This window comes from Pseudorca crassidens, chromosome 4, assembly GCF_039906515.1.
Source record: "Pseudorca crassidens isolate mPseCra1 chromosome 4, mPseCra1.hap1, whole genome shotgun sequence".
NCBI classification, from domain to species: domain Eukaryota; kingdom Metazoa; phylum Chordata; class Mammalia; order Artiodactyla; family Delphinidae; genus Pseudorca; species Pseudorca crassidens.
In genome coordinates, this window is record NC_090299.1 from 85490191 (window position 1) to 85510813 (window position 20623).

Below are 20623 nucleotides of genomic sequence, written 5' to 3' on the forward strand. Positions count from 1 at the left end.
TTATTAAGTCTATTGGCACTCTTATTTTAGGTAATTGTTTTAGACCATCCTTATTTTAAGGGTTTACAGAATCATAAGACTTCTGTTAAGATTATGACATATTTAACCTTATGTCATGCCAAGAACATTTCCATGGTATAGGTATTTGTCATCTCATTTTTAGTTGAAGAAACTGAGGTGTGGGAAGATTAAATAACTTGCCTGAATCATACAGGTAGTAAATGGCTACACACAGAATTGAACAAGAACTCTGAGTCCAAAGTCTACTATTTATTAGTCCTTGTGTTATACTGCTTCCTTGTCATTTCCTTCTTTATCATAAAGCTAAATTAAAAGTGGGAATTTTCTTTCTTCATTTTCTATATGCTAACTCTTATTCTAATGGTAAAAGCACACCAAAACTTTTAAAGTCTTTGGATTTATTAGAAACTGGAGGTAGTGGAAGGCTGTGGAAAAACTACAAGCTTTACTCAGAGACAGTTAGGTCTGAAAATGTCCTGTCAGGAATCTGCTCAGGGAAACGGGAGATGAATGATGACACCATTGCTCTTGGCAGAATTTGGTTTGATTGATAGAATTATTTGAGTTAGTTAGAGTGGTATCTATGATAAAGGAAGTTTATGTCCAAGGGGCAGTCAAGACTTTTCACTAGGTCTTTAGTCAAGTAAAGTTTAAATTATAACAAGCATATTCTTAAGTAGACATTTAAAAATTTTACATACACTGAGGATCAACAAGAAGATTTTTATTTTGGGCTGTATGTTCTCTTCTACACTGGCCATTTCTCTTCCTTGAAGGACTGTTTAAGTTAGGAGCAGAAACAGCATAGCTTTGGTCAGGTATCTTGGAGGTAGAGTAAGTTTTATTCATTCAATTTATTAATACATTAGAAATATTCTTTGACTGTCTATCACTGTCTATCACATGTCAGGCATTTCTTAGATGTTTCAAAATGTGTCCCTCTTACATTTTTCCTCCCATACATGTATTCTAACTGACTTTCTGAAAGGGCTCACTATACTTATCTAGAACTGAGGTAGTGGTAAGAAATAATATCAAATTATCAATCATTTCCAACTTGGAAGGTGAGTGCTAGGATTCTGGCATTTTAAAGAGCATAGCATTTTAAAAAAACAATGCTAAGAAAAGAATTTCATCTTACCAAAGATACTATCTTTTTAGTTATGTCCATATATTCTTGTGAATATGGTTTTTTGAACTTGCTCTCATAGTCAATATTACTGACTTTAAAGCTCATGTGACAGTAAAAAGTGTTTTTCCTGAGAAGGAGAAAAAAGAAAAAATAGTTCTGACTTTGCTTATTGTGTAACTCCTTTCATTCTTAAGGAATAATGTGAAATAGAATACTCTGATTAAATTTCAAGTAACTTAACATTTAAATAGTCTTAATACCTAGCGATTGTGGAAATAACTTTGACATGTCTATTAAATTATAACCTTGCCCAAGAATGTAAACCATTTTGTAACATTCTGATAAAATTCTTCATGTGAGTGGCTACAGTTAATTATCTAAAAAATCTTTCCTATACAGTCACAAATAACTTAAAAAAACAAACAAAAAAAGGACATAGCATTTTTCTTGGATTGTATTGGCAAAGATGACAAAAATAATAATACTCAGGCTGGAGTAGCTATACATATATCAGACAAAATAGACTTTAAGCTAAAAATAGTATTAAGAGACAAAGAAGTTCATTATATAATATTATATACATATTAAATAATATAATATGACCTATTATTATGCAATGATAAAGGGGTCAATTCATCAAGAAGACATAACAATCATAAATATATATGTACCCAACATCAGAGCATCTAAATATATTAAGCAAATACTAACAGATCTGAAGGGAGAAATAGACAAGAATGCAGTAATTGTAGGGGACTTCAATACCTCATTTTCAATAATGGATAGATCATCCAGAGAGAAAGTCAACAAAGAAACGTTGAACTTGAATCATACTTTAGAGAAATTGACTTAACAGACTTCTGTAGAACATTCTATCCAACAGCAGCAGAATACACATTTTCTCAAGTTTACACAGAATATTCTCCAGGATAAAGCATATGACAGGTCACAAAACAAGTCTTAGAAAATTTAAGAAGATTGAAATCAACTAACTATCTTTTCTTACCATAATGGTATGAAAGTAGAAATCAGTAACAGAAATAAAGCTGGAAAATTCACAAATATGTGGAAATTAAACAACACACCCCTGAACAACCAATGGATCAAAGAAGAAATTGAAAAATATCTTGAAACAAATTAAAATGGAAACACAACATACCAAAATCTATGGGTTGCTTCAAAAACAGTTCTAGGAGGGAATTTTACAGTGATAAACACTGACATGAAGACAAAAGAAAGATCTCAAATAAAAACTCTAAATTTACACCTCAAGGAACTAGGAAAAGAAGAACAAACTAAGCCCAAAGTTACCAGAAGGAAGGAAATAACCAAATCAGAGAAATAAATGAAACAGAGACCAGAAAAACAATAGTCAAGATCAAGGTTTTTTGAAAAGATAAACAAGATTAAAAAAACTTTAGCTAGACTAACTGAGAAAAAAGAGAGAAGACTCAAAATCAGAAATGAAAGAAGAGACTTTACAACTGATACCTCAGGCATGCAAAGGATCATAAGAGATTACTATGAATAATTATACACCAAATAATTGAATAACCTAGAAGAAACGGATAAATTCCTAGAAATATACAACCAGCCAAGACTAAATCATGAAGAAACAGAAAATCTGAACAGACCAACAATGAGTTAGGGGTTTGAATCAATAATCAAAAACCTCCCGAAACAGAAAAGCCCAGAACCAGATGGTTTCCCTGGTGAATTCTACCAAACATTTAAGGAATTAATGTTAATCCTTCTCAAAATTATCTAAAAAATAGAAGTGAAGGGAACACTTTTTTTAAAAAGAAAATTTTATTGGAGTATAGTTGATTTACAATGTTGTGTTAGTTTCAGGTGTAGAGCAAAGTGAATCTGTTATACATATATATATATATATATATATATATATATATATATGTATCCACTCTTTTTTAGATTCTTTTCCCATATAAGCCATTACAGAGCATTGAGCAGAGTTCCCTGTGCTAAACAGTTGGTCCTTATTAGTTATCTATTCTATATATAGTAGTGTGTATGTGTCAATCCCAATCTTCCAATTTATCCCTCCCCCCACCCTCACCCCCGGGTAACCATAAGTTTATCTTCTACATTTGTAACTCTATTTCTGTTTTGTAGATAAGTTCATTTGTAGCCTTTTTTTTATATTCCACATATAAGCAATATCATATGATATTTGTCTTTCTCTGTCTGACATACTTTGCTCAGTATGACAACCTCTAGGTCCATCTGTGTTGCTGCAAATGTCATTATTTTGTTCTTTTTTTTTTTTTTTTTTTGTGGTACGCGGGCCTCTCACTGTTGTGGCCTCTCCCATTGTGGAGCACAGGCTCCAGACGCACAGGCTCAGTGGCCATGGCTCATGGGCCTAGCCGCTCTGCGGCATGTGGGATCTTCCTGGACTGGGGCACGAACCCGTGTCCCCTGCATCAGCAGGCAGACTCTCAACCACTGTGCCACCAGGGAAGCCCTTGTTCTTTTTTATGGCTGAGTAATATTCCATTGTATATATGTACCACATCTTCTTTATCCATTCCTCTGTTGATGGACATTTAGGTTGCTTCCATGTCTTGGCTATTGTAAATAGCGCTGCAATGAACATTGGAGTGCATGTATCTTTTCGAATTGTGTTTTTTTTCTGGATATATGTCCAGGAGTGGGATTGCTGGATCATATGGTAGCTCTATTTTTAGTTTTTTAAGGAACCTCGATACTATTTTCCATAGTGGCTGTACTAATTCGCACTCCCACCAATAGTGTAGGAGGAGAAGGGAACACTTCTAAACTCATTTTACAAGACCAGTATTACCCTGACCAAAACCAGATAAGGACACTACAATAAAACTATAGATCAATATCCTTGATGAATATGGTACAAAAATCCTCAACAAAATGCTAGCAAACTGAATTTAACAACACATTAAAAGGATCATACACCACAATCGAGATTTATCCCTGGAATCCAAGGATGGATCAATATATACAAATCAATAAATTTGATATACATTTTTTTTTTTTTTTTTTGCGGTATGCGGGCCTCTCACTGATGTGTCCTCTCCCGTTGTGAAGCACAGGCTCCGGACGCGCAGGCCTAGCGGCCATGGCTCACGGGCCTATCCGCTCCGCGGCATGTGGGATCTTCCCGGACTGGGGCATGAACCCGTGTCCCCTGCATCGGCAGGTGGACTCTCAACCACTGCGCCACCAAGGAAGCCCCTGATATACCATTTTAATAGAATGACAGATAAAAATCATATGATCATCTCAATAGATCAGTAAAGCTTTTGACAAAATACAAAACCTTTCATGTTGTAAAAACCCGTTGGGTCTAAAGGGAACAAACCTCAACATAATAAAGACCATATATGACAAACCCACAGTCAACATGATAATCAAGAGTGAAAGGTTGAAAGCTTTTCCTCCAAGGTCAGGAACAAGATAAGGGTGCCCACTCTCACCACTCCTATTCAATATAGTGCTGGAAATCCTAGCTGGAGCAAAGGCAAGAGAAAGAATTAAAAGGCATCCAACCTAGGAAGAAAGAAGGAAAGTTGTTATTTGCACATTGATGACCTTATGTATAGAAAATCTTATAGACTCTTCCAAAAATCTGTTAGAACTAATTGAGTCAGTAAAGCTGCTGGACACAAAATTAGTTGTGTTTCTATATACTAACAATGAAACATCTGAAATAATATATAAGCATAGTAGTGGGATTGCTGGGTCATATGGTAGTTCTATTCTTAGTTTTGTAAGGAACTTCCATACTGTTTTCCATAGTAGTTGGATCAATATACATTCCCACCAACAATGCAGGAGGGTTCCCTTTTCACCACACTCTTTCCAGCATTTATTGTTTCTAGATTTTTTGATTCTGACTGGCGTGAGGTGATACCTCGAAAACGACAATTCAAAAGGAGACATGTACCACAATGTTCATTGCAGCACTATTTGCAATAGGCAGGACATGGAACCAACCTAAATGTCCATTGACAGATGAATGGATAAAGAAGATGTGGCACATATATACAATGGAATATTACTCAGCCATAAAAACAAACAAAATTGAGTTATTTGTAGTGAGGTGGATGGACCTAGAGTCTGTCATACAGAGTGAAGTAAGTCAGAAAAAGAAAAACAAATACTGTATGCTAACGGATGTATATGGAATCTAAAAAAAAAAAATGGTACTGATGAACCTAGTTGCAGGGCAGGAATAAAGAGGTAGACATAAAGAATGGACTTGAGGACACGGGGTGGGAGGGGGAAGCTGAGGCGAAGTGAGTGTAGCATCGACACATATACACTACCGAATGTAAAATAGTTGGCTGGTGGGAAGCAGCAGCATAGCACAGGGAGATCAGCTCAGTGCTTTGCAATGACTTAGAGGGGTGGGATAGGGAGGATGGGAGGGAGGTTCAAGAGGAAGGGGATATGGAGACATGTGTTTGCATATGGCTGATTCACTTTGTTGTGCAACAGAAACTAACACAGTATTGTGAAGCAAAAAAGATCTATTAGAAAAATATACACATAAGCATATTATGATAATCATTTTGCAATATACAAGTGTATGGTGGTAACAATTTTGCAATATATATCAAATCAACTCATTGTATGTCTTCAACTTACACAATGTTATATGTCAATTATATCTCAATAAAGCTGGAAGAAGAAAATTCCAAAGGAACATAATATTTTTGTTATTGTATATTTTTATTTATAAATACTATATGACCTTAATTTTCTATTAGGATATCAGGGCTGAAAATCTAGGGCATTAAGACAGTATTAGGCTTTATTAACTTGTTGGAGTACTAAACAAATTTTAAACACTAGAAAGGAAAGCCATTCCTTAGCTCTGTTATCCTGTTAGAGCACTGAGTCCTGAATTGGAAGCTGTAGTGATAAATTAGGTGCTACTGTTGGTATTCAGAGGAACTAACAGGCTATTATACTAAAGGATTAGTTTCTCTCCTTCAAATGTAACCTGGACCTTGAGCAGAGAAAAGGAAAAATTATGATCTAGGATCTCTTCTGAGTGTTATTTTGATTGGTTTTTCCTCCCTATAAGAGTCATGTTTTTCAAATAATCCAGGTCACATTCTGGGCTAGGGCTAAGAGCTCCAGGGAGGACTAGATCCTGACCAATTCTTCTCTTTGTATCTTTATTTATTTATTTTTATTTGCTTTCCAAGTGGTTTTTACAATTGAGATATAATTGACATATAACTTTATATTAGTTTCAGGTGTACAACATAATGATTCAATATATGTACATATTGCAAAATGATCACCACAATAAGTCTAGTTAACATCCATCCAAGCGATTTTTATGCACATTAAAGCTTGAGAAGCAAGGTTTACATAAGTGGCTCTCAGCCTGGGCTTTCAACAAAGATCACATGTGGATTTTTGAGAACTATCAAATCTTGGGTCCTCTCCCACAGATTCTGTTCATTGGTCTGGGTGAGAACATCAATGTTGCTTTAATTAAGTGCTCCAGGTGATTCTAATGAGGCCAGGGTTAAGTATGTGGGCTCCTGAGTATATTTATGAGAGTTGAGTCCAGGCTTTTGTCCAAGGGGAGGTAACAGGGTCTGTTCTACATGGGTTTGGTAGAGGCAGGGCGGTGGAGCCCACATTAGCTATTGTGTAGCAAAATTTAGGGGCATCTGTGGGAAGGGAGGGTCATCGAAGACAAGAAAGGAGAAGCTCAAAGTTTGTTCTCCAGGTAGGAGCTCATTGTTCCTGAATCTCTCCTGAGACGAGGAAGGGTTGACTTTCCTAAGTTTCAAGGCCCTTCTGCCCATGGCCACATTGGTAGCAGGTAAAGGATCTGTGCCGAAGCCTTTAAAGGCATATTCTCAAGATGCTGACGTGATTTCTCCACATAATCTCACCTGAGGAAGAAACCTAGAGGAGGAAGCAGAAGAGGAAGAAATGGCAGGTTCTCAGGTAAATGTCCTGTCTTGGGTCAGGGGCTATGTCCTCCTTACTTCTTGAAATGCCATGGTTTTAGAACATGCAAAATTTTACTTCTGTACTTCTGGTGTTTCTGCCTAACAAGTTTTTTTCAACTACCTTTTTTTTCTTCTTTCTTGTGACAGTCAAGGTTAACTCTTAAGAATACTTCTCCCTTGTATCCCAGATCCTTCTTTGTTTTCTCCATTCAGACTTTTGATGGGCCTTGAGCACTTGCCACCATGAAGTAATGACCTGAAACTACAGATAATGTTCCCTTTGTGACAGATCACTTTGGAAAGTTATTGATAGCTAAGATTCATATGTAGGATGAAGTGGGGACCTGGAATATCAGTGAAGAAGGGAAGTGTAGTGTTTAGTTCCCATATGGATGGTCTGTCAGCTCTATGTAGATCAGGATTAAGAAAATGCACATCTAGGGCTTCCCTGGTGGCACAGTGGTTAAGAATCGCCTGCCAATGCAGGAACACGGGTTTGAGCCCTGGTCCGGGAAGATACGACATGCCATGGAGGAGGTAAGCCACTGTGCCACAACTACTGAGCCTGCACTCTAGAGCTTCTGAGCTACAACTACTGAAGCCCGTGTGCCTAGAGCCCATGCTCCGCAACAAGAGAAGCCACCGCAATGAGAAGCCCGTGCACTGTAACGAAGAGTAGCCCCCACTTGCTGCAACTAGAGAAAGTCCATGCACAGCAACAAAGACCCAAAGCAGCCAAAAAAAATTATAATAAAAAATAAATAAATAAATAAGAAAATGCACATCTAAACAGGATGGCATTTATGGCCCAGAATAATGCAGAAATTTCTGAAAGATAAGAGTAATTAGGAGACACTGCCTCTCTAGAATGCTAAAGAAAGATTATTTAAAGACACTACTGTATTAGAGATTGAGGAATATGGGCACTCTATGTGGCTTGACATTTGAATAACACTGATGTTTTTCATGACTAGATTTAGATTATGATTTGCTTATTTTTCTGGCCAGTAAATATCACAGCAGTTATATGTCCTTCAGCAAACATTAGGCACCTGATTATCAGTTTGTCCCATTACAGCTGATGTTAACTTCATTCACTTGGTTCATGCGGCAGATTCCCTCCCCTACTCTTTGTATCTTTTCAAAACTACTGAAAAGTAATCTAAAAATGGTGTTCAAGGAAATGGTTTTATGTTGAATTTTCTTTTACAATACCACTTGTCCTGTGAGAATTCTTGCCCCATAGAATTCTTTCTGTGGTCAGGACCATACATATATTTTGGGCTTATAATTAACTGATAACAGTATCAGTACACTTGTCCCTAGATGTTTCCACACCTAGATCTTTCTCACACATGGTGACTTACTTGCTCAAAACTGCATTCTGGTGGCCACAAATTGCTCTTACTTTTGTCTGCTATTATCTTAGAAGATGAATCACTTTAAATACCCTCAGCTTGGTCCTTGGCTTCTATTCTCAACATTTAAGACTTGTTGGGCTTCCCTGGTGGCACAGTGGTTGAGAGTCCTCCTGCCGATGCAGGGGACACGGGTTCGTGCCCCGATCCGGGAAGATCCCACATGCCGCGGAGCGGCTGGGCCCATGAGCCATGGCCAGTAAGCCTGCGTGTCCGGAGCCTGTGCTCCGCAACGGGAGAGGCCACAGCAGTGAGAGGCCCGCGTACCGCAAAAAAAAAAAAGAAAAAAAGAAAAAAAAAAAGACTTGTTGAAAGTAGTTCTCCAGGCCAGGATCTCCCAAATGTGCCTCTAGAGAGTCAAAGAGATGCCTTTTACAAAATCTATTAGTTAACATTAAACTTGGCCCTGAAGAGACAGTCTAGAAAAAGTACCTCACATATTTACCATTTTGGCCTTTGGCTAAGAAGCAAGAAAAAAAAGAAAATAAATTTGAATTTGAGAAGAAATTATTTTTGCCTTGACTCTAATGCTTTCCCTTTCATTTCCTATTCCTTGAAAGTGAAGTTGCTATTTTGGGATTAACAATTTCCATTTACAGTTGGCACAGGAGTATTTGAAATATCCTGAACTATGGTAGTGAGAAAATCAGCAAGATAGATTAACTTTCTCCATGCCTATCCAGAAACTTTCCTGGAAATCTCATCTGTTCATTTCCTCATCAATTACTCACATCCTAACCTACTGCAAGAGAATTTTAACCTCCTGAGGATGAAATTGTGTGCTACTTCTTGATATTCTTTCTTCTCTTTTCCTATAGTGATACAGTTTGTGATTTTTAACTGAGCAGATTCTATCCCAAAATAAAAACTATGTTTTCCTGTCTCTGTTTGTTCCATCTAGGAGTGATGGAGTACATTTAAGTTCTGACAAGTGGAATGAAATGGAAAGTGGTATGTGCAATTTATGACATGTTTTCTTAATAGAAGCCATGCTCTTCTTCCTATTCTGCCTTCTGTCTGCCTGGAATGTGAACGTGATGGTCAGAACTGGCACAGTCACTTTGAATATTGAGATGATCTGGGCAATATAGGTCATGGTAGCATAGCAAGATTGAAGGAGCCTGGGTCTCTGACATCTTGAAGTGACATACTGAACCTGAGTCACTGACTTCTGAACATATTTGTGTCTGAATCTTATAAATATATGTATCTGTTTCCCCCTAGATCAGTGGTTCTCAAATCTTGGCTGAACATTAGAACCACCTGGGGAGCTTTTAAAGTTAAAATTTCCACTCCAGACAGCATCTTTGAGTGGGGCTTTTGTACTAGTAGTGTTTGAAAAAAACTTTCCAGGTGATTCTAAGGTGCAGTCAGGGTTAAATTTTATTAATCTAGATCAGGGATCAGCAAACTGTGTAATCTAGCTTGCTGCCTAGTTTTGTATGGCCTGTGCCTGAGAAGGTTTCTACATTTTTTAAAAGTTGAAAAAAAGTCAAAATAATAATATTTTGTGACATGTGAAAATTACATGAAGTTCAAATTTCAGTGTCCATGAATAAAGTTTTATTGGAAATTAACTACATTCACTTATTTACATATAGGCTACTTTAGCATTACAATATTAGACTCAAGTTGTGATAGAGACTATTATGGCCCACGGAGAGGAAAATGTATACTGTCTGATCCTTTACAGAAAAGTGTGCTGACCCTGCTCTAGATGCTGAGCACTTTAAGGCAAGGACTAGTGTGATGTTCTAGAAACTCTCCTTCATTACTCCATTACTCCCATTATAGCACCTAGCCTACTACCTGCCATTAAGTACACACTAGTCACCCAATGAATGGCTTGTTGGGTTGAATCTGTATGCAATTTCAGATAGAATGGGAGAAAGAGGAAGGCTATCCATCTATCTATTTATCTATCTTCTCTTAAAAAGTTAACCAAATAGATAACACAACATTATTATTACATAGAGTCATGTGAAGTATAAAAAGGTAGGTTTTGTGGAGTGAATATCTGTGCTGTGCTTTGGTTGTCTAGCTGTCTTTGTTTAACTAGTTACTGGCCCAAGTGAAAGAGTAGTTATTTTGAGGATATGGCTAGTAGCTTCCAGGTTTGGTGTCTAGAATAGTGAACTAGAAAATCTTAAAATGGTAATGGGCAGAATGGAGCCCGCAGAGCTGGAACACCCGGCTCAGGGTCTGTTCCCTCCGCCGTCACGGAATTGCCCCGGAGCCCGAGGCGAGGGGGGCCTCACTGAGGCTGCCGGCTTTGGAGGGGCCCCGGCAGCCGAGGCCGCGACAGTCGTGGGGACGTCGGGCCGGGACAAGATGGTGGAAGAGTAAGATGCGGAGATCACCTTCCACCCCACAGATGTATCAGAAATACATCTACACGTGGAACAACTCCTACAGAACACCTACTGAATGCTGGCAGAAGACCTCAGACCTCCAAAAAGGCAAGAAACTCCCCACGTACCTGGCTAGGGCAAAAGAAAAAACAGAGACAAAAGAATAGGGACGGGACCTGCACCAGTGGGAGGGAGCTGTGAAGGAGGAAAGGTTTCCACACACTAGAAGCCCCTTCACGGGCGGAGACTGCAGGTGGCAGAGGGGGGAAGCTTCAGAGCCATGGAGGAGAGTGCAGCCACAGGCGTGCAGAGGGCAAAGCGGAGAGATTCCCGCACAGAGGATCGGTGCCGACCAGCACTCACCAGCCCGAGAAGCTTGTCTGCTCACCCGCCGGCATGGGCGGGGGCTGGGAGCTGAGGCTTGGGATTCAAGGTCGGATCCCAGGGAGAGGGTTGGCTGAGTGAACACAGCCTGAAGGGGGCTTGTGCACCACGGCTAGCCGGGAGGGAGTCCGGGAAAAGGTCTGGAACTGCCGAAGACGCAAGAGATCTTTTCTTCCCTCTTTGTTTCCTGTTGCGCGAGGAGAGGGGATTAAGAGCGCTACTTAAAGGAGCTCCAGAGAGCGGTGCGAGCCGTGGCTATCAGCGCGGACCCCAGAGATGTACATGAAATGCTAAGGCTGCTGCAGCCACCAAGAAGCCTGTGTGCAAGCACAGGTCACTATCCACACCTCCCCTCCCGGGAGCCTGTGCAGCCCACCAATGCCAGGGTCCCGTGATCCAGGGACAAGGTACCTGGGAGAACACGGTGCGCATCAGGCTGGTGCAAAGTCATGCTGGTCTCTGCTGCCACAGGCTCGCCCAGCATCCGTACCCCTCCCTACCCCTGGCCTGAGGGAGCCAGAGCCCCTGAATCAGCTGCTCCTTTAACCCCGTCCTGTCTGAGCAAAGAACAGACGCCCTCAGGCGACCTACACGCAGAGGCGGGGCCAAATCCAAAACTGAACCCCGGGAGCTGTGCAAACAAAGAAGAGAAAGGGAAATCTCTCCCAGCAGCCTCAGAAGCAGCGGATTAAAGCTCCACAATCAAGTTGATGTACCCTGCATCTGTGGAATACCTGAATAGACAACGAATCATCCCAAATTGAGGAGGTGGACTTTAGGACCAAAGATATATTATTTTTTCCCCTTTTTCTCTTTTTGTGAGTGTGTATGTGTATGCTTCTGTGTGTGATTTTGTCTGTGTAGCTTTGCTTTCACCATTTGTCCTAGGGTTCTGTCCGTCCGTTTTTTGTTTACTTTTTAAAATTTTCTCTTAATTATTTTTTATATTTTATTTTAATAACTATTTTATTTTACTTTATTTTATTTTATTCACTTTCTTTCTTTCTATTCTTTCTCCCTTTTATCCTCACCTGTGTGGATGACAGTCTCTTGGTGCTCTGGCCAGGTATCAGGCCTGTGCCTCTGAGTTGGGAGAGCTGAGTTTAGGACACTGGTCCACAAGAGACCTCCCAGCTCCACATAATATCAAATGGTGAAAATCTCCCAGAGATCTCCATTTCAACACCAAGACCCAGCTTCACTCAACGACCAGCAAGCTACAGTGCTGGACACCCTATGCCAAAAACTAGCAAGACAGGAACACAGCCCCATCCATTAGTAGAGAGGCTGCCTAAAATAATAATAAGGCCACAGATACCCGAAAACACACCACCAGACGTGGACCTGCGCAACAGAAAGACAAGATCCAGCCTCATCCACCAGAATACAGGCACTAGTCCCCTCCAACAGGAAGCCTACACAACCCACTGAACAAACCTTAGCCACTGGGGACAGACACCAAAAACAACGGGAAATACGAACTTGCAGCCTGCGAAAAGGAGACCCCAAACACAGTAAGATAAGCAAAATGAGAAGACAGAAAAACACACAGCAGATGAAGGAGCAAGGTAAAAGCCCCCCAGACCTAACAAATGAAGAGGAAATAGGCAGTCTACCTAAAAAAGAATTCAGAATAATGACAGTAAACATGATCCAAAATCTTGGAAATAGAATAGAGAAAATGCAAGATACACTTAACAAGGACTTAGAAGAACTAAAGAGGAAACAAGCAATGAGGAACAACACAATAAATGAAATTAAAACTACTCTAGAAGGGATCAATAGCAGAATAACTGAGGCAGAAGGACAGATAAGTGACCTGGAAGATAAAATAGTGGAAATAACTACTGCAGAGCAGAATAAAGAAAAAAGAATGAAAAGAACTGAGGACAGTCTCAAAGACCTGTGGGACAACATTAAACCACCAACATTCGAATTATAGGGGTCCCAGAAGAAGAAGAGAAAAAGAAAGGGACTGAGAAAATATTTGAAGAGATTATAGTTGAAAACTTCCCTAATATGGGAAAGAAAATACTTAATCAAGCACAGGAAGCACAGAGAGTCCCATACAGGATAAATCCAAGGAGAAACATGCCAAGACACATATAAATCAAACTACCAAAAATTCAGTACAAAGAACACATATTAAAAGCAGGAAGGGAAAAACAACCAGTAACACATACGGGAATCCCCATAAGGTTAACAGCTGATCTTTCAGAAGAAACTCTGCAAGCCAGAAGGGAGTGGCAGGACATATTTAAAGTGATGAAGGAGAAAACCTACAACCAAGATTACTCTACCGAGCAAGGATCTCATTAAGATTTAATGGAGAAATTAAAACCTTTACAGACAAGCAAAAGCTGAGAGAGTTCAGCACCACCAAACCAGCTTTACAACAAATGTTAAAGGAACTTCTCTATGTTCTTTAACTTCTCAAATGTTAAAGGAACAAGAGACAGAAAAGACCTACAATAATAAACCCAAAACAATTAAGAAAATGGGAATAGGAACATACATATCGATAATTACCTTAAATGTAAATGGATTAAATGCTCCCACCAAAAGACACAAACTGGCTGAATGGATACAAAAACAAGACCTGTATATCTGCTGTCTACAAGAGACCCACTTTAGACCTAGGGACACATACAAACTGAAAGTGAGGGGATGGAAAAAGATATTCCATGCTAATGGAAATCAAAAGAAATCAAAAGCTGGAGTAGCAATTCTTATATGAGACAAAATAGACTTTAAAATAAAGACTGTTATAAGACACAAAGAAGGACACTACAGAATGATCAAGGGATCGATCCAAGAAGAAGACATAACAATTGTAATATTTATGCACCAACATAGGAGCACCTCAATACATAAGGGAAATACTAACAGCCATAAAAGGGGAAATCAACAGTAACACAATCATAGTAGGGGACTTTAACACCCCACTTTCACCAGTGGAAAGATCATCCAAATTGAAAATAAATTAAGGAAACACAAGCTTTAAATGATACATTAAACAAGATGGACTTAATTGATATTTATAGGACATTCCATCCAAAAACAACAGAATACACTTTTTCTCAAGTGCTCATGGAAAATTCTCCAGGATAGATCATATCTTGGGTCACAAATCAAGCCTTGGTAAATTTAAGAGAATTGAAATCGTATCAAGTATCTTTTCCGACCACAACGCTATAGACTAGATATCAATTACAGGAAAAGATCTGTAAAAAATACAAACACATGGAGGCTAAACAATACACTAATTAATAACCAAGAGATCACTGAAGACATCAAAGAGGAAATCAAAAAATACCTAGAAACAAATGACAATGAAAACACAATGACCAAAAACCTATGGGATGCAGCAAAAGCAGTTCTAAGAGGGAAGTTAATAGCAATACCTTAAGAAACAGGGAACATCTCAAATAAACAACTTAACATTGCAAAGAAATTAGAGAAAGAAGAACAAAAAACCCCCAAAGTTAGCAGAAGGAAAGAAATCATAAAGATCAGATCAGAAAAAAATGAAAAAGAAATGAAGGAAACGATAGCAAAGATCAATAAAATTAAATGCTGGTTCTTTGAGAAGATAAACAAAAGTGATAAACCATTAGCCAGATTCATCAACAAAAAATTGGAGAAGACTCAAATCAACAGAATTAGAAATGAAAAAGAAGTAACAACTGACACTGCAGAAATACAAAGGATCATGAGAGATTACTACAAGCAACTCTATGCCAATAAAATGGACAACCTGGAAGAACTGGACAAATTCTTAGAAATGCACAACCTGCCGAGACTGAACCAGGAAGAAATAGAAAATATGAACAGACCAATCACAAGCACTGAAATTGAACTGTGATTAAAACCTTCCAAAAAACAAAAGCCCAGGACCAGATGGCTTCACAGGCGACTTCTATCAAACATTTAGAGAAGAGATAACACCTATCCTTCTCACACTCTTCCAAAATATATCAGAGGGAGGAACACTCCCAAACTCATTCTACGAGGCCACCATCACCCTGATACCAAAACCAGACAAAGATGTCACAAAGAAAGAAAACTACAGGCCAATATCACTGATGAACATAGATGCAAAAATCCTCAGCAAAATACTAGCAAAGAGAATCCAACAGCACATTAAAAGGATCATACACCATGATCAAGTGGTGTTTATTCCAGGAATGCAAGGATTCTTCAATATATGCAAATAAATCAATGTGATACACCATATTAACAAACTGAAGGAGAAAAACCATATGATCATCTTAATAGATGCAGAGAAAGCTTTCAACAAAATTCAACACCCATTTATGATAAGAACCCGGCAGAAAGGAGGCATAGGGGGAACCTTACTCAACATAATAAAGGCCATAAATGACAAACCCACAGCCAACATCATCCTCAATGGTGAAAAACTGAAAACATTTCCTCTAAGATCAGGAACAAGACAAGGTTGCTCACTGTCACCACTATTATTCAACATAGTTTTGTAAGTTTTAGCCACAGCCATCAGAGAAGAAAAAGAAATAAAAGGAATCCAAGTTGGAAAAGAAGTAAAGCTGTCACTGTCCGCAGATGCCATGATACTATACATAGAGAATCCTAAAGATGCTACCAGAAAACTACTAGAGCTAATCAATGAATTTGGTAAAGTAGGAGGATACAAAATTAATGCACAGGAATCTGTGGCATTCCTACACACTAATGATGAAAAAACTGAAAGTGATATTACGAAAACACTCCCATTTACCATTGCAACAAAAATAATAAAATATCTAGGAATAAACCTCCCTAAGGAGACAAAATACCTGTATGCAGAAAACTATAAGACACTGATGAAAGAAATTAAAGATGATACAAATAGATGGAGAGATATACCATGTTCTTGGATTGAAAGAATCAACATTGTGAAAATGACTCTACTACCCAAAGCAATCTACAGATTCAATGCAATATCGATCAAACTACCACTGGCATTTTTCACAGAACTAGAACAAAAAATTTCACAATTTGTATGGAAGCGTAAAAGACCCTGAATAACCAAAGCAACCTTGAGAACGAAAGATGGAGCTGGCGGAATCAGGCTCCCTGACTTCAGACTATACTACAAAGCTACAGTTATCAAGACAGTATGGTACTGGTACAAAAACAGAAATATAGATCAATGGAACAGGATAGAAAGCCCAGAGATAAACCCACGCACTTATGGTCACCTTATCTTTGATAAAGGAGGCAAGAATATACAATGGAGAAAAGACAGCCTCTTCAAAAAGTGGTGCTGGGTAAACTGGATGGCTACATGTAAAAGAATGACATTAGAACACTCCTTAACACCATACACAAAAATAAACTCAAAATGGATTAAAGAACTAAATGTAAGGCCAGAAAGTATAAAACTCTTAGAGAAAAATATAGGCAGAACACACTATGACATAAATCACAGCAAGATCCTTTTTGATCCACCTCCTAGAGAAATGGAAATAAAAACAAAAATAAACAAATGGGGTCTAATGAAACTTAAAAGCTTTTGTACAGCAAAGAAAACCATAAACAAGATGAAAAGACAACCCTCAGAATGTGAGAAAATATTTGCAAACATAGCAAGTGACAAAGGATTAATCTTCAAAATATACAAGCAGCTTTTGCAGCTCAATTTAAAAAAAACCAAACAATCCAATCCAAAAATGGGCAGAAGGCTTAAATAGACATTTCTCCAAAGAAGACATACAGATTGCCAAGAAACACATGAAAGGATGCTCAACATCACCAATCATTAGAAAAATGTAAATCAAAACTACAATGAGAAAAACAAAGAAAACTACAATGAGGTATCACCTCACACCGGTCAGAATGGCCATCATCATAAAATCTACAAACAATATATCCTGGACAGTGTGTGGTGAAAAGGGAACCCTTTTGGTCTGTTGCTGGGAATGTAAATTGATACAGCCACTATGGAGAAAAGTATGGAGATTCTTTAAAAAGCTTAAAATAGAACTACCACATGACCCCGCAATCCCACTACTGGGCATATACCCTGAGAAAACCATAATTCGAAAAGTGTCATGTACCACAATGTTCGTTGCAGCACTGTTTACAATAGCCAGGACATAGAAGCACCCTAAACGTCCATTGACAGATGAATGGATAAAGAAGATGTGGCACATATGTACAATGGAATATTACTCAGCCATAAAAAGAAACAAAATTGGGTTATTTGTAGTGAGGTGGATGGACCCAGTCTGTCATACAGAGTGAAATTAGTGAGAAAGAGAAAAACAAATACCATATGCTAACACATATATATGGAATCTAAAAAAAAACAATTGGTTTTGAAGAACCTAGGGTTAGGACAGGAATAAAGATGCAGACGTAGAGAATGGACTTGAGGACATGGGGAAAGCTAAGTGTTAGCTGAGACGAAGCGAGAGAGTGGCATGGACATATATACATTACCAAATGTAAAATAGATAGCTAGTGGGACGCAGCAGCATAGCACAGGGAAATGATCTCTGTGCTTTGTGCCCACCTAGAGGGGTGGGGATAAGAAGAGTGGGAGGGAGATGCAAGAGGGAGGGCATATGGGGATATATGTATATGTACAGCTAATTCACTTTGTTATACAGCAGCAACTAACACAACAATGTAAAGCAATTAGACCTCAATAAAGATTAAAAAAAAAGATAGTAAGAAGAATAGGACAGAGAACTTGGCACATAGAGCTGTTTTTAAGGAAAATCAATATGAGAACCCCAGAATTTTTCTTGTATGGAAAATATATATAAAAGTTTTTACTGACCTTTTAAATTTTATTCCTCAATAATAGGGAATACTCTACTTTTTAATAAGAATTTTATAAGAAGAAAACTTTGTATAGAGAAAAAATTATAGGCTTTGGAAGAAGAAAGCTTAGAATCCCATATTATAGACTTTTAATGTTTGTTAACTCATTGATTATCTCTTCAGATAGTTATAAGTTTAGCTAAGGTAGGGAGAATGACTACTTGCTTCACTCATATTTTCCAAGAACCTAAATCTTTATCAAAAATTTTAAAAAGAGTACACTAAATCTTTGGGTTTAGAGTGCCCTAAACCAAAGTTTGCTAAAGAACAATCTCGTTAAATGTTATTAACCATAAGAAATTTTCTCTGCCTAATAATATTGTCTGACTTCTTCTCTTCCCTCATTCTCAAAATTCCTAATTTTCCCAATAATGGAACCAATATTTCTGTGTGATTAGAAAGACATATTGAGTACTCAGCATAAGTGACAAAATAAACAATGAGTCTGAAGACTACTATGGTGATGACCATCATTAAGATACACAGGGTAATCTTTCCACAGCTTGTGATTTTCATTTTTGTGTTTGAATCTGTTCTTTTGAGCAGAAAGGACAGGGATGCAAGTGTTAATATGAGCAAAATATAGGATACTTTAAGAAATACATATGGACTTGATGTTAAGTGTAGAAGTATATTTTGTTTTACATTAATTATGGACTCAGTGGACTGCTTACCTTGTAGAACAACAAGCAGAAGTAGTGAATTAATATTTGACCTGCTTATTTTTCAGCATGTATGAATAATATACTAAAATCAAACTTTATTCATTCAGCAAATTTTTATAGATGACCTACTAGGCATAGTTGTAGGAATAAAAATCTCTTTTGTTATGGAGATTACATTTTACTGAGCGGAGATAGACAACAAATGAAGTATAATTAATGAATAAAATACATAACTGGTAAAAAGGTAATAAATGCTGTAGGAAAAGTAGAGCTAGGTAAAGAAGATCAGGAATGTGGGGTGTGTGTGAGAGATGGTGGTGGTGGTGGCAGGATGCGATATTAAACAGAGTGGTCAGATTAGACCTATTGAGAAGGTAAAATCTGAGCAGACTTGAAACAGGCAATGGTGTTAGCCATACAGGTATCTGGGATGTTCCTGGCAGAGGGAATGACCCTACGAAGGCCCTGAAGGAGGGGCATATTAGGAGGGCACTGTGAATGAGGAGTAATGTAGTAAGAGTACTTCTTGGTGTTACGAGGGCCCAGATCATATAGAGACGTGTGGGTCATTGTAATAACTTTGGTTTTTTCCCTCTGAGTTAAATGTGAGCTTTGGAAGTCTTTGAGTGGAAGACTATGATGATTTGGCCTAATTTCTTAATGCGATCCCTCTGACTGCTTTTTGGAAAGTAAATTATACAGTACAAGGGTGGAAGCAGAGTGACAAGATAAGAATTGATTCTAATCATTGAAGCACAAGATGATGTTGGCTTGGACCAGAGTGGTGGAGGTGGAGGAAATGAAAAGTGTTTGAAGTTTGGATATATTTTGAATACAGAGTTGATAGGAGTTCCTGATGAATTGGTGGAATGTGAATGGAAAAGAGGTGTCAAAGATGGTTTCCAGTTCTTTAGCTTGAGGACTTGAGGGAGGGAGTTGTCTTCATCTGAGATGGGAAGGTTGCTGATATAGCAGGTTTTGAGGGGATGATTATTATTTCAGTTTTATGTTTTAGATGTTCACTAGTCATTCATCCAAGTGAAGATGCAGGTTGGATATACAAGTCTGGAATTTTGGATAGAGGTCTGGGCTGGTGATGTACATTTGGCATTCTTCAACATAGAGATTATGCTCTGGGACTAGATGAGATTACCAAGGGAGCAAGTGTAGCTAGAGAAGAAGACCAAGAGATGATCACTGGGACACTCCCATATTAAGAGATCAGGGAGAAGAGGAAGACCAAGCAAAGGACACTGAGAGGAAGCAACCAGTGAGGGTAGGAGGAAAACCAAGAAAAAGTGGTGTCCTGGGAGCCCATAGAAGGGTACCAAGATTTGTGAAGGGGATCAACTGTGTCAGATGTTGCTGATGGCTCATAAACAAGATGAGCAAATGAGCACTGAAAATTGATCATTGGATTAGCATTATGGAGGTAATTGGTGACCTTGATGCAAGAAATTTTAGGAGTGGAAGGGGCATGAGAATGGTTAGAGATGGTTTGAAAGAGAATGGAAGTAGAGGAGCTAGAGACAGTGACCACTGACCACTCTTTCAAAGATTTTGCTGAAAAAGGGGTGTAAAGAAATGGGAATATATACATGGTGAAGGAAATGGGATCAAGAGAAATTTTATTTTATTATGGAAAATTTTAAATATACATAAAAGTAGAGAAAATAGCTTAATAAACTTTTGTTTATCAATCACATAGATTTAAAAGTTGAACATTTTGCAAGATTTCATCTATTTTTCTGAAGCATTTAAAAATAGTTCCAGGAAAATAATTGCCTTATGATATTCACAATGGAAAAATCATTTTAGATTTTTT

At 38.2% G+C, this 20623-nt stretch overlaps 1 long non-coding RNA gene across 3 annotated transcripts in view; it reads left to right on the forward strand.

Annotated features, from left to right (window-relative positions):
- LOC137223768 (uncharacterized) overlaps positions 1-20623 on the forward strand; it is a 198501-nt gene that overhangs the window by 78458 nt on the left and 99420 nt on the right. For 2 of the 3 annotated variants that reach the window (XR_010943057.1, XR_010943055.1), the window contains one exon: positions 9451-9500. The exons of the other annotated variant lie outside the window; for it this stretch is intronic. This is a non-coding gene — a long non-coding RNA (uncharacterized lncRNA). The remainder of the gene's footprint in view (positions 1-9450; positions 9501-20623) is intronic. 3 annotated transcript variants of the gene reach the window in all.